Below are 15,611 nucleotides of genomic sequence, written 5' to 3' on the forward strand. Positions count from 1 at the left end.
GTTTTTGTATGTAGGCCAGCTGGCATTTTCCCCAACTCTCTCTTTGATAGGATGCATCATTCCTGAATTTTCAGGAGGGGTCCTTGAGTATCAGCCAGTTTTCTTGGACCTTTCATCCCTCCAGGGTTTTATGCCATGGTACTCTACCAAGCAGATCCCTTAAGAGGCAAACGTCTGCTCTCCTAAAGTCCAGGGTAGGAAGCTTGCTGTTCAAAGTATCTTAGGATGGACCTCTGCTATTTCAGTCACTGCAGCCCAGACTGCATGAATGTGAAGATCAGGCTTCCCTTAATCTTCACATTCCCCACCAACACCTCCCCTCACGTTGAGAAAAAGGTCCAGCATAGCACCTCTCCTTGTAGGCTCCTCTAGCACTTGGAAAAGGATTGGTTATGTCCCACTGTGTTGTCCCTTCAACAAATATCATTAAAGTTCCCCATGGGGACCGGGGCTTGTGAATGTGGTGCCACTCCTACCTGTCCATAGAGATTCTCATCCACTCAGACTTCCTGTGCCACTCCTACCTGTCCATAGAGATTCTCATCCACTCAGACTTCCTGTGCCACTCCTACCTGTCCATAGAGATTCTCATCCACTCAGACTTCCTGGTCACACAGCATGTAGCCTGGAGCAGAGCCACCTACAATGTCACCTGTCCCTGCTCTCCCTTTAAACCTCACTCACCAACTCTCAATCATCTCTTCCATTCCTGTGTGGAGCTCAAGGCCCTCCATATGCTCATTGATGTAGAAGGCAACACCATCCACTCCTTACCTCCACCTGTCCTTCCTAAAGAGCTGTATTCTTCCATTCCAGCACTACAGTCGTAGGAGTCACCCCAGCATGTCTCCATGGTGCCAGTAATGTTATAGCCCAGCTACGGGTTAAAAACTTATTTCTCAGAGAATGTAACTCAAGATGAAACACTGAACATTCAGTAATGACTTTTGGAATCCTTCTGTTGGACTGCCTTTGTGAATCAGGATTGATGGCATGGTGTTCAGAGCAAGCTGAGACATTGATGTGAGTTGTATGAGGCCATACACAACTCTGTCTATTTCTCCACAGCCCTGGAGACCATACCTAAAAGAGTCCAACATCACTAATTAGGATTTTGATGTCTTTCTCATATGAAAAAGTTAATGAGAAACTTGGTTTTGTTTTATTCCTTTTCTTTTTTTGTCTTAACCTAAACTACAGGAATAAATTTTCCTGTTCTTTTGCTGAGCAGAGGAGAAAATAGCCTAGCCTTGATTTTTTCCCTCATAACCTGTCCAGATGCTGACAGAACAACCCGAAGATTGCTGCAATTTAAACCAACTGACAATTAGCACTTCAGGAGTCATAGACTCCTGGAAAATTGCCATAGTTTACTGACTGTCAGTTTCTTCTTCTACCCATCTTAAGGTACAAAATGCACTAAAGGAATTGCCAAAAGGGATTAATAAAGACCCAGTAACAAGCTCTGTATCAGTGATTCACTGTAGCATTCCTAGGAGAGTACCAAGAGCAAAAAAAATGGAGAAGACAATAACCAGTAGGTCTAGACCTACTAGTTTTTCTCCCAGACCACAACCATGTCTGATAGTATTGAGGGGTCAGTGTCTGCACTGCACAGACATCCTCTGCATCTGCCAGCAGCTATGGGGAACTCTGGCATTTGCCACCAGCTGATATTTTTGATACATATCTTGAACCAATAGTGGGAGTAGGCTAAACTTTTAACTATTTTACTGTTAAGCATCTTTTCTGAAACATCCTCTTGTGCATGTCTCTGCCTCTAGAAAGTCATTTCACAGCAGAAGTTGTACTTTTAGGATAGCTGCTAAGTCAAATGAATCTTCTGCTAGGGGCATCTCTCTCTCTCCCTTGCAACTAGAAAGAAGCTCCAGGGAAGAGGATTAATTGAAAGAACTATTCTGTAGATGGCTGAAATGTAGGGCAAAGAATTTCATGCAGAGAGAAACATCTCTCTATTTCAATACCAGGATTTTAAACGTCTCAGGTCCTACTTAAGCCTGTACTTTAACTTGGTGAAACTTAGAGTTTAATTTCATTTGAGCAGCAACTCTGGATTTAAAGATGAAATATTTACTTTGTACATGTAAAGAAGGAGCCAATGTCCAAATGATGCTACAAATCTGCTTTAAATAAACTCGGAGACTAGAGTCACTCTCTATCATTTTATATGAAGACATGAGAAAGTTATTTAGATGAAATAAAGCTGCCTTCAGGCAGTTTTAATTTTCAATAGAACTGATTTGACTGATCACTATATTGCAGACAGCATGGTTCCTGGCTGTACAGCAGGGAAAACATTTTTATATGAATGAGCTGTTCTTGATTAATTTATTTGTGATAGAAAGTGCAGGCGGACCGCTGTAACATCAGAGCGTGGTTACACTGCAATGGTTCTAAACCTGTACTCACATATCTGTTCATTTATTATGTTTACTTGGTAGCAGCTCACGGAGAATATTTCCTCCTGGCCATGCAAAAGCTGAGTGATCTCTCCAAGGCAACATTATGGGTCTGGGGAAGCCTGGGAGCAGGAGGGCTGTCCCACGAGATGCATCATGGCTTATGCACATTCAGCAGGACTGAGATGACTTCCCAATAATAATATACATTATTTTTTGTTTAAGGTATATCACAAGTATTAATGAAATTGTAAGGGAAATACTTCTTGACAAACAGTAATGGTCTTTTGGAATTTTCTAATGGAAAAGCAATCCTGACTTTTAAATTTATAAAATTTAAATTACAGTAATTTCACGATTATAAGCCGCACCATTTTGACTAAAATTTTGGTCCAAACCCGAAGTGTGGCTTATATATGGACAAAGAACGAAAAGTTGCTGTTTTAGTTTGGAGGACAGGTGTCTGCTAAGAAAGGCAGGAACTTCTCTTTGAAATGGAGAATGTAAACACCCTCCCTCCAAATCATTATAATTTTGAAATCAAGGGGCTTTGAGACAAAGATATGGGAATTAGGAATAACAGTTCTTTTCTAGGGAAATTAAAATAGAAATACAGTACTACAAAGAAACAAACTCCAAACCCTGACAAAGTCAGAGTACAACCTGACACCCTGTCAGGCAGGGTGTTGGTAGCAGTCCCATTCCATGGTGGCTGCATCCTCCTGCAGTGACAGATGTGATTCAGTTGGAGCAGTGCTCCTGCAGAAGGTGCAGTTTCCCTCTAAAGGTCGAGTGGTGATGTGGAGAAATCCAGTTTTCCTCTCGAGTCCAGTGGAGAAAGGGGCTCCCTTAGTGTCCCAAAACCTCTGTTTTTATTTTGGTAAGAAATGTTGGGCTCTTCCCCCGGCTGGAGCAACTTCCAATGGGATGCAGTAATTTTATCAGTCACACAGTGGGACTCAATGGGCCATTAGCAGAAAATTACTCGCTGGAGAAAGGATGGGTTGTGAAAAGATAAAGAACAATGCCCTACTGGTTTCAATGGATGGCCCATTAACAGAATATCTGCTGTGGAGATAGGGATCACTGCCCCCATCCTCAACAGATGGTGATGGAATAGATACCTTTTATTGCACTCTGTATTGTAACCCAAGACAGTTGCCGACACCTGGACGTGCGGCTTATAATCAGGTGAGGCTTATAATTGTGAAATTACTGTAAATGTGCAAGAGCTCTTTGTTTGTGTTGCAATTCTAGTATCATCCTTACCTCCAGTTTGACTCTGCCACAATATCCTTTTTAAGGATATTCCATAGTATTACACAGATTTCCCCGTTTATTTAAAATTTATCTCTCAAGCTCCTTATCATGAAATGTATTGTTTTGAGGGTTTTGTAGCAGAAATTCATATGTGCCTCTGGATCCTGGTCATTATATATTTAAACATCAGTACAGGCTAATTTTGGTTTAGTGAATTGTTTGTATGAAGCGTGTAAGCAGTTCAGAGTTTGTCCAAGGAAAAAAAAAATTCTAAAGACATACGAGGGATAGGAGTCAAAGAAAAGGGAAAACAGGAGAATAATTGTCTCTGGCATAATTTTACAGGTTTTAGATAAGTTTTGAAAAAGTGTTATCTCATTTTTCCTCTAATTTATGTAACTGCACTCTCCATGATTGTGAATAAAAACAGAAAACTACCTCAAAACACTTTAAATTAAATCGTCTTGGAGCAAAAATGTCATCACTACTGCTGAAAGAGAATATCTCTTTTTACAGATATTTAAGCTTGTAATTTTTGAAGCACTAATCCTGTGAGGCAGCTGGATCCTCTATAGGATAGATGGAATTTAAAAAAATAAGTATCATGATGTTCAGAGTAAATCTATTCATAACAGAGAGAAAGAAAAACACTTGGGTAGATTCCCAAATATGACAAACAAATTAAGATGCTCTTGGGTATATCCAACAGATGTTATCTGTAAGTTTTATCTATACAAATGCAATATTAAAAAGCACAATGGACTTTATCTTGCCTGGTATCATTGGCCACTCCCCAGCAAAGCACTTACACATTGGTAATGTTAAGGACAGGGTGTCCTGGTTTCAAGCCAGAATACCCAGCAGCATAGTGGAACAAGATAGTGATAAGCAGTTTGAAAGCCCTGCTGCTTCTCAAAGTCACCTGTATGCAGTCGATTCCAGCATATTATTTTACCAATATCTATTGAAGATACGCATAGATTGTAATTTTTCCCCATTTTATTCAGTGGTAAACAAATAGCAAAATTGTTGTTCTCTCTACGGTCTAACAGTTGATAAATAATAATTCCCTTCTGAATATGTGTTTGATAAAGAGAACAGGACAAAATTGAGTGCTAATGTGCATTTCTGTTATGGCAGTCTTTCATTGCCATAATTTTACAGAATAAGATTCCTGGAGATGCCATCTGTGAATATATCTTTAGCTCTTGCATCTTGTTAAGAATGCATTATTAGATTTTCACATCTGTCACTTGCTGACCATAAATGCCAGCAGCTACTTTTTTTTTTCCCTTACCCCTTATGAAGTGAAAGGATACTTTTCCCATCCAGCTTCAACCCAAACAACTAGGATAACAACTAGAATGCACCGTTATCACAACATTTTAATTCATACCCAGAAAAACTCACATTCTAGTGTATCTTCCCTTGAGTGAACAGAGGACAATGGAAGAGCCATGATCTTTCCAACCAGCATCCAGCCCATGGACAGTAAGAGTTACTGGTGTTAAATGTATTAAAGGGCAAGTTCATATGCCTAGAATCTCTAAGGAGATTGTGAGATCACATTGTTGAAGTCACCATTAGGATTTAAGTTTTGTAAGTTCTGTAAGTACTTAATAGTACTTAATTAATAGTACTTGCATTTAATGACTAACAAACAGCACAATCCTCATTTCTCAGCTGCATGTGTCCCTTTTAGATGTTTATTTTTATAATGGCCAGGTTCTGATGGTGCTATATCTTCAAGGGATATTTCAAGAAGAGAGTCTTAAATAAGTCGTAACTCTTTCTTTTGATCTCTGCACACTAGCACTGCTGTCTATAGGGGGGATTTACCCCAATGCCAGTTGTTTGTGGACATCTGTACAAGATCAGCCAAAACCTAATCTGGTGTCCTGAGGGCTCGCTGGACAATTGCCATCTCTTTGTGCGTGAACTTGAACATTTCTTTCTGCATAAAAGGAGAGTGACAAAACAGGAGAAGATTGTTTTTGTAAAAAGTAACTGGAATCTGAATGAGCTAGGGAGGAAAGACACCCATTAGGGGAGCTTACAAGATTCCTTGCTTTAGATGCAGAAAAGGATTTGATGTTTTCTGTAACTGTTTGAGGTTTTCTTTAACTTCTTTAGCTATAAACCATGAAGCCTAGGGATCATGCTGTTTTCACTGGGCTCTACTCTGGTCTCAGGAAGAGGCTCTTTCACTTACAGCTATTTCTCAGTCTGGGAAACAATTAACCTTATTTGACTTTGCTATTAGTATACTGGGAAATAGATGGCATTATGGCATTATCTTCAACTTGAGTATGCATAGTTTTAGCAGAAGAATATGGTGAAAATGTCAGCAAATTTTCTGTTTTTTCACCTTATTCCAATAAAAATATTAATTTTATCATTGACAATATTGAGCAACTTCTTTTGAATGTTGGCAATCTCCTAGAATAATGTGAGGGTGCTTTTATTCCGTAATCTTCAGTAGTATTGCTTAAAAAAGCATGTGGAAGTTGAGCTACTGGTTAGAATGAAGCAGCAGCAAAGCAGTGAAGAGATGTCCATGGCCCCTATCTCATACTCCTCTCTTAGACACTCCACTGAAATTCAATACACAGACTCTTTCTTTGTGAGACCCGAGTGGTGATTATTATGTAACTACATGAATATCAGTTATTATTTTTTCATAGATCCATGGAAAGCCTCTGATGCAAATATATTTATAGCTGAATATGTAATGTTGCATATTGTCTTCACCTAACTGTAATTAGCTGAGGAAATGCCAATTTAAAAAGTCTGTGTATGATTATTTGGTATTATCTATCTTGTGTTTTTTCTAACTGCTACCTGTAGTCTAGTTAGTGGCATAGGCAATGAATAAATTCAAAGCTAAGTTATATTTCCTTGCTTAAAAATAATAGTGAAATCAGTTAGAGGAATGGGAAATATCAGCAAGGCAAAGCTCAAGGACCCTAATAGATTTACTGACCTTTATTCTTGAGCTAGGTTAGCATTCATTATGGTGCTGTGATTTTTTCCTTAAGTAATTTAGATGCCACTGTTTGCTTCTCGGAGGCACTTCAGCAAGGTTCTATGAAGTCAGCAAAGCCTGGATACATACAAAAGCTTCTCAGAAATACAAGACAAAACTTCTACTCCATTACATCCTACATAGATGCCTTTAATTGTATGCTCAGATATTTAAAGAACTTTCAACATGCTCCTGAATATTTAGTCCAATAATGTTGTACATTCTGAAGCACAAAAACATCTTGGCACTCCAAGATGCCCATTTATGTGTCTCTTCACACTGAGAAGGTTTCTTCTATTTTCCATTTTAGCAATATTTTTTGATCCTGGGTGGCCCAAAAGGAAAGAAATCAGATAAAGAAAAGCCATAGCTTATACCATGTGGCTGCCATATTTGAAGTTAGAACAAAAGCATTAAAATATTAAACATTAAGTAATCTGGAGAATCATTTCTTTTTTCCCCTCAACTGAATTGAATGTAAATACCTTCTGTCTGCCTTAAAAAATTAGTGATGAATCACGTCCATTCCACTTTTGTGCACCTTTGTGGAACAGACTCATAAAGGGTCCAACATCTGAGCCCCCATGACTCTTGCAATTACAGTGTGCCAACGTTTAGTTATCTGATAATGTGCACACTCTGCTGCCTGACACGCACAAGGACACCAAGTTGAGCAAAAGCCATGAACCATGATTGCTTACTCACAGGTACTTACTGGATCTTGTCTTTCCAGAACCCTCCACGGCCAGGATTCAAAATGCATTTCAAGTAGCGAAGAACATAAAAGATACAACAGAATATTGTTTAACAAACAAATTTGAAGTAATATAAAGTCTAGGCCATAGTTTACAGGGTAAGAGGTGTAATTCATTATGTCAACAAGAAGACAAAATCTTCTGACCTTTTACTTCTGTTTCAATTTTCATACAGAAGGTCAGTTGTAACCAAATACTCAATAAAAGGGAATTATAGAGGGTATGGGAAGCAATACAGAATAGAAAAAGAACAGGTGAAGGACACTTGGACAGGTGTGATGTATTCAGACTAGGGATAACTGATTAAATTTTCACTCTTGAATACTTCAGGAACTCACATGGAAAAAATTCTGAATAATCATCACTTCTTTGTGAGCAGATAGCGCACATCAAGGTCTGACATGAGTAAAGAATGAGCAACCAAATGTGTCAAGCTCACTTGGATACACAGAATGCTATTTTAGCAATCAAATAACCAATTCTAAATATTGGTAGAAACAGCCAACACTAGTTTGTCAAAAGCCAGTCATGCCAGAAAAAGCAATGCCTTCTCTGACTATGCACCAAGACTGGTCTAGTAGATGAAGAAGCAATAAAACTAATGTAACTTAGATTTAGTAAGGCTTTTATTTCACTGCATTCTCCTAAGTAATTTAGAGTGATATGACCTACAAGAAAATTATATAGTGTAGGTATAACACATACATAGTGTGTTCAACATCTGTGCTAAAAAACAATGGTCATTTGCCAAAAATAGTGGAGGCATATATCTAGTAGGTTATCTTGGATAAAATTTTGTTTCTGGGTTCCTGTAGCATTAGTTTAATCAGCGATTTAGACAACATGTTAAGGGAATGATATAATAAAACCTACAGGTAACAGAAATGTTCTGTGGGTCATGGACTCTTTGGGGATAGATTTAGAATTCAAAACTGGATTGTGAGATTGAGTAAATATTCTGAAATACAATCAAAGCCCAAACCAACCTGGTCTTGAACTTTTTCAGGGATGAGACATCCACAGCTCCTCTGGGCAGCTGGTTCCAGTGCCTCACCATCCTCTTCATAAAGGCTTTCTTCCTTATATCCAATTTAAATCTCCCTTCCTTCAGTTGAAATGATCATCCTTTGTCAGCAAGGTTGCTCTAAATCCATTAATTCCCCAGTTTGTATTGGTATTGGGGTTTGCTGCAGCCCGGGTGCAGCACCTTGCTCTTGGCCTTGTTGAACTTGCCAAGGATAAAGATTTAATGAAGGTTCCTCATGAAGGATTCCAATGAAATTAACTTCATGAAGCTAAGGACTTTTTACCTGGACAGCAGTAGGATTGAAAAAGTCCAGGGTCTGTAGTGATTCATAAGCAGAGAAAGATGCTTCTCCAAAAGGAATTAAAAAATTATATAACCTGCATTTTGGGATGTAGAAAAGAAGTGCAGCTACCACACTCAGAGCTGTTTGGGCTTTATCTAGATTTATCAGGAATGCCTGCATATATATGATTGAAGTCTTCTGGGTTCAGAAGGTATGTGAATATATTGTAAACTGCCAGAACAGAACAAACAAATGAACAAAAGTTTAAAAAAAATATATAAAATAGTCAAGTAATTTAGAAATTGAAAACAGTCTAATGATGAAGAACTCACTAGGTAGACATCCCATTGAAAACTTTCCTGTGTCTGATAAATACTTACACTTTGCTTAAAGCATACATGACTTTATCCATACCTAATTTTGTCAATATTTCTGGGCATCTGGGCACTCAGGATACTGAACTTCACAAAGGAAATGTTGCTACTATATACAGATATTACATGAGAAGTACAACTTATCAGGCCCATGTACTGGGTAAAGTATAAGTCTCTGTGCTGATCTACCCATGACCGGCCATTGACATCATGCTCAGGAACTTACAGAAACATCTTAGTTGTTTTAGTCTAGAGAGCTGAAGTTTGATTAAGTGGCAGAATGCCAGCTCAAAGTGTTAAACACAGACACAAAATAAACCTTTTCAGGGCGCATTGATCAATTGGTCAACATGTCCTCTGGTTCCAGCTGAGACATGACTAATTTATGTGAGAAAAATTTAAATTATATGTCATGGATTGGAATTCGTGTTATACAACTTTCTGTGCTAACAGAGTCTTCTTTCTTGAAACTCAAGTAGATGAACTTGGCATTCATCTGAATGGAGTTCTCTTTTCTCATTAGTTTTGTTGTTGTTTTTTTTCCCAGCTGGAGTAGTACCTCCTGAAGTTAATAGCAACATTATCACCTGCAAATGTTAATATGTTAACCAAATTCAAAATGTTTAATTATTTTACCATGCTTCTTGCATTTACAAGTATTGTTAAAACAAGTTCCTTACTGTCTTGCCTATAATCAAAATTACAAAGGCTATTTTTTGTAGTAATAGGTACCTACAAAAACATTTTGCTATTGCTATGCTCTGAGGTATTAGTAGACATGGGAAAGTATGAAAAATGCCCAAACCAGTTCCACACTCCAGCTGATATTTAGTTACTTTCACAATTAAATAGAAGCCAATATAATGCTGGCAATTTATTGCTTGGTCCTGCTGAGAGTCATCATTTTATCCTAGGGGAGCACATATCTTGGGAAGCAGTTCTATTTAATTTGCAACCATAATCAAGTGATGTGATTTTATTTATGTATGAATGTTATTTACGAATGGATTTCAGCAGGATGTGGTTCACAACCTTAGGTAATCACACTGCAAGGGCTTACAGCTATTCTTAAAAGTAAAGTGTGTGGGATTTTCTATAGCTCTGATCCTCTGCTAAATAGCACAAACCTTTCATTAATGGTCTCTGTCACCCGTCTCTGAAAATGTTTTTACTTTCATTTGCTTGGCTAGCCTAAAAGAACATTCACAATTTTGCTAGGGCCCTACATAATACAGTAGACAGCAGCAATTAGCACTGTTGTTTTCTTTTAGTATTTTTTGCTTTTCTGCTAACACTATTTACTTTTCAGCTCAATGGCTTCAAATCAGAGACAGCTTGACATTTCCCAGATGTGGACAAGGAAGAAGACCAAAGATGTGCTGAGGGGATGCGCATTCTACAGGTTGCTGTAGAAACTGAACCAAGCTTGGACTGTAAGCTTCTCGTAGGGGTGTTTACTGACAGGAGACAACCTCAAGAGCAATCCCAGGAGCTGTGCTCCCAGGTGACAGTGCAAGGTAAAACCCACAGGAAGAAGTTGGATTAGGGTCCAACTAACATTTGGCTGCCTTTGGTTGTGGCACAGTTTGAGGGAGCATTATAGACATGAAACCTGTTTGGCTGGACCATGTTCAGCTGTCTACTACTGTACTTTTCCACCTTTGAAGGGGAATAAGAGCAGATGGAAGTTTCTATCTTGGATTAGCTAGCAGGAGATTTAGATTTCCTGTTATTTATTTCAATCAGTGCTGTGTAGCAGAAGCAGAAAACTCCTAATCTCCTGGCAGCTTCATATAACAACCTTCATTGACCTTGTCAACATCATGTATAGCACAATCTATTTTCTCTTTGTGGTCTGTAAAATCATACTGTAAGTGCAATACAACTTGAGAGTAAGGAGATAGGTGGCTGCAAGAGGGCACTGGAAGTTGTAAGTTATAAGCTTTAGTTATAAGGCTTTATATTAATAAGTCATATTTATATAAAAAGTCATGTTCCACTATTACATGAAGAGAACTCCACACTCAAGAATTTCTAGAGTGGTGTTCAAAAATGTCACCCATGAGATACTCCCTAAGCCATGTATTCAATAATTGCTACACTGAAAATATGCAGTGTAACTAGGAAAGGGTTAAAGGCTTATTGAAATTGAAGAATTGTTCTTAATGGGTGCAAAATTCCATCTACTTTCACAGTGAGAACAGGAAAAATTATAGTACTATCTATGCCATCCATTTCCTTCTCCTCTGATGCATTATAATAACATCTAAAGAAAGAACTAACCACCACATGGTTTTCTATATTATGCAAACTGAACTTTTCAAATCCATGAAGAATGTCAAGGGAAGCTGTCAGTCTTGTACACAGATCATTACCAGTTTGGAAAGGTGAGACTCAGAACTACAGATTGTAGGTTAGCTTTTCTCTCTCTCCCCCTCTGTCTCCCTCTCTCTTCCTTCCTCTTCTTCTTCCTTGCTCCCTTGCTCTTCTCATTTACTTTCTTTTCTTCTTTTCTTCCTTTTATTTCTTTGCAATAAAAGAAAGAGCTTTTCAAGATAACTTAAGGTGCAATTGTTTGGAAAAATCATCTAGGAGAGCAGAAAATGCTTTTCCCATTTGTTATGCATTCAAGCAAGTGCTACAAAATACAAGAGACTTTAAAATTGTTTACTTCTGCTGAGCCAAGAAGTAAAGACTATCAAATGCTTATGGCTTGTTATTCCAGACTTAGCCTAGAATGCCAATGTTTTTCAGCTTTAGTACATACGCTTCCTTTGCTGTCTATGCTCATGGTAGCACGGGTCAAGATGGACATCGTATAGCATAAACTACAATGTTCAGAGTGAAGAAGACTTTAGCTCTGTGATGGTCTATGTACCATAAAGGTCTTGCTTCTTAGCCTGTTGAATTATATTGTTACAAATCCCACTTACACTTTAATTTTTAAACATCTGGCCTGAAAAAACATCTGTCTGCATTTTAGCATAGGCTTTGAATTTTTTTTTTTTTCCATTATTAATTACCTAAAGAGTTAAATTCAAAGAAAAATCTGTGAGTCTGCCTGCCTGCTTAGTCCTGGAAATACTAAATTTCTCTCTTAGATTTTGCAAATTGATTTCTAATGTAGCCATCTATGAATGTCACTGTGCCTGTATCTCTCTGTCAGGTATGAGACCATAATCCAGCTGCAGCAGGATTCCTCGCTTGCCTGGATTAAAGTCTCTCCCTCTGCCTTGGAGGGGCAGCAGTGTGAGACAGCACAGGTGTCACTGTGGTCCCAGCCACCAGACCCAGAGCTTCCCCTCACAGCTCATTGCCCAGGCTATTTACTTAAATCTCTGTTTCTGGGGCTCAGGAATTCTTCTCTGTTGGCTCTAAGGTCTGTCAGAAGAAGGCTTATCCTGGTAACACTGGTTTCTCTTGAGATATCAAAACTGTGGGTTCAAGTTAGTCAGCATTTGGGGAAGGGTCACAAAAAGTTTTCATGCTTCAGTGTGTTGTTAGAGGATGTTTGAGGATGAAAATGCAAATCTCTACAGGAAGGAAGCAAGATGCACAAAAATGCCCTGCAGCATTCTTGGATTGATGCCTGAGGACAAGAGTTTCAAGACCATGTTTTTAACTAGAATTTTATTTTGGATGGTTTTGAGTGTATCAGTTTGCTAGATTTCTCATGGTACCTTTTAGCCTACATCTTCTATTTTGTAAACTTAGGTCAGCAATCTGAAATTTTCACCCAAGTTTCCACATTTGCCACAACTGAAGACGGCAGAATCTGAGGCCCTCCACTGAAATATGACCAAATGAAATGCTTCAAAGTGACTCCTGCAGTTATCCTTGTGGGCCTGCTCCAGCATCCTGATCTAAAATGGTTATTCCTGAATCAGAAACCAGGTACTAAAGAGCTATTTTGCATAGGTATATACCTTGCTTTCTGGTATTTTAATTTCTGATTAATCCTGAAACAGTTTGACACTGTGATGTACTTATTCTGTGTTTGTAAGGGAACCTAGCAGAAAGCAGATTTTTTTTACTACAACTGCTTTTCAAAGCTAAAAGATCTTGCTTCTTTTTAGATTATTTTTATAGTAGACTTTTTCAATATCCAGCAATTTTAAATTATTCTCAGCAGGCATTTTTCTCTGCCATGTATATCAAGTGTTGAGATATAACAATGAAGAAGGTTTAAGGAATCTCAGGCACTTTTATTGACAAATAGTTTTTCTTTTCAGATCACAGCTTTACCCTCTTTTAGTTTATCATTAATACATGTTGGACTGTACAGCATTCAGAAAACATTTATTTTAAAAATAGTGGATTTGTATTGTAAAGAAAAGTTGTGCAGAAAATGAACATTGGTAAAATAACATGCATAGGCTTCCAAACACAAAAGGCAAACGTGTTAGAGAATAACACCAACAATAATTTAGTTCAAGTGATTGTAAAAACCATAAACCATCAAATGAAGTTTGCAGAGACAAAGAATTAAGCTGATAACTGAAGTTATCATTTCTGACTAATAGCTGCAAAGTGATCTGATGTATGTGCAGGCCTGATCACTGGGGGATATCCTCAGGTTCTCTAGGGCAGCAGGGTGTCACCATCTGAGAAAGTGGCATCTTGCTGTGGGCTGCCAAGGGCAGGGCAGGAGAGAGGGCAGGACTAGACTTCTGGACATCTCAGGGGTCACCAGAAGCCCTCCAATCCTGCCAGCAGCTGCACATAACATGCAAGAGTATTTTTGCTTTTGTTATTTACATGTGAGGTGGTTTGGTATTTACACCTAATCAAAGAGTTGTAAGATCTGGGATTTTTTTTCTTGCTACACTCTTCCTGAGCTGCTGTGCTGCACTGCTCTCCAGTCAGCCCTTGAGCTATAGGCTGGTTGATTTTAAACAAGCTACACCCTAGCAGTAAACAAACACAGTAGTTTCATTTTTTAAAGGGATTTATGCTGCAAGATTGATCTGATTGCCTGATTGTAAAACAGAAAAATCAAGAAGATTTTTGCAGGGTGTACATGGTTTGTGGTTTTTGGTAATCTAAATGCACATCTTCCAAAATAAAGTGAAAATACACTAAGTATAGCATAGCCATAGAAAAGTAGAACAAAGACCTGGAACATATCCCCAGTGAAGTACATGGCAAAAGCTCCTTTTAATTCATCAGGAATCAGATAACAAATAAATAGTAAGTCAAAAATATTACTTATGTACTATTACAGTAAACTGATTAGACTCATCTGATTCAAAGGAAAAAAACCCCACATTTCATATGGAAATTATGAACAAAGCAATTAAAAAATCATTGTCATCATATATTAATCAACTCTTAAAATAATTATATCTGCACTTCCACCATTTGTCCTAATACAAATCAGGTCAAAGCAAGGAATATAATTTCTGCTGGTGATCAGCATAGTGATGTGTGCCTGCAGTCCAGACTAAATCCACTCCTTGCGTACCCAGATTGCCACACTCTGAAATGATTTTTCCTCCATTTCAATCCTCTCAGGTGGGGAATATAATATCAATATTAATCCCTGCACTGCAGGGTTGTTAATTTTTACTTAAAACATTTCTAAAAGCTTTAAAAATAAGTTAGTAATAGTAACAAATAATCTCAAATGCAACATCTGACTCATTCCTTAAACTTTTGGCAAAACAAGTTAAAAATCCTGCTGAGACCCTACTTTCCCAGTACTAGCAGCTTGAATGCTCATAAGTGGCTTTCTTGCAGGATATGATCTCCAAAAACATCATGCTTAATCATTTACTTTTGTCACTAATTTAGTACATTATGACACAATTAAGATGCTGGCTGCTGAAAGGCAATTTATATACAATTGTGTTTCATTTCAACAAATTATGAAAACATGAGGTCCGAGAGATGACCAGTTTTGCAAATCTCTCCCTTGTCTCTTTGTGTATTATCCACTGCATACACCAATCTTAGTGAAAGCAGTTTTTAAAAATGCATCCTTCATTAAACAATTTTACTCTTTTTTCTTGTTTACTAAGATACTTAACCATAATTTCTGACCTGAAAAAACAGTTTAGGGAAATACTGTGGTCTAAATTACGTGACAGTTCAGACATGACAGGCCTTTGTTGTCATACTGATTTTATGAATAAGCCAGAAGGTAAAGAAAATGAACACCTGAAAATCAACCAGCACAAACAGCTTCAGCTTTAGTGAAAACTGAATCACTTGTTCTGGTCGACAGCTTATCAAGAGTTCTCTTAACTGGCGCAACATGGTTATTTTCTTCTATGAAGATATGCAAATTGAAGAGAGAATACTGATGTCAAAGCCTGATTCAATGGAGAGGTGCATTCATGGACCCCTGTAGACCTCATTGTCATATTCAAGGCTAAGGTTATAACAGCCAATTCTGTATTGGGAAAATCAATAAAAGTCAGGGGCAGCTCAGAAGCAGTTAATAGATTTCCTTTGGCTGAACCACA

At 38.0% G+C, this 15,611-nt stretch overlaps 1 long non-coding RNA gene across 2 annotated transcripts in view; it reads left to right on the top strand.

Annotated features, from left to right (window-relative positions):
* LOC116995858 overlaps positions 1–15,611 on the top strand; it is a 31,057-nt gene that overhangs the window by 13,010 nt on the left and 2,436 nt on the right. For both annotated transcript variants that reach the window (XR_004417790.1, XR_004417789.1), the window contains exons 2-3: positions 10,454–10,661; positions 12,859–13,038. This is a non-coding gene — a long non-coding RNA (uncharacterized LOC116995858). The remainder of the gene's footprint in view (positions 1–10,453; positions 10,662–12,858; positions 13,039–15,611) is intronic.

This window comes from Catharus ustulatus, chromosome 4, assembly GCF_009819885.2.
Source record: "Catharus ustulatus isolate bCatUst1 chromosome 4, bCatUst1.pri.v2, whole genome shotgun sequence".
NCBI lineage: Eukaryota > Metazoa > Chordata > Aves > Passeriformes > Turdidae > Catharus > Catharus ustulatus.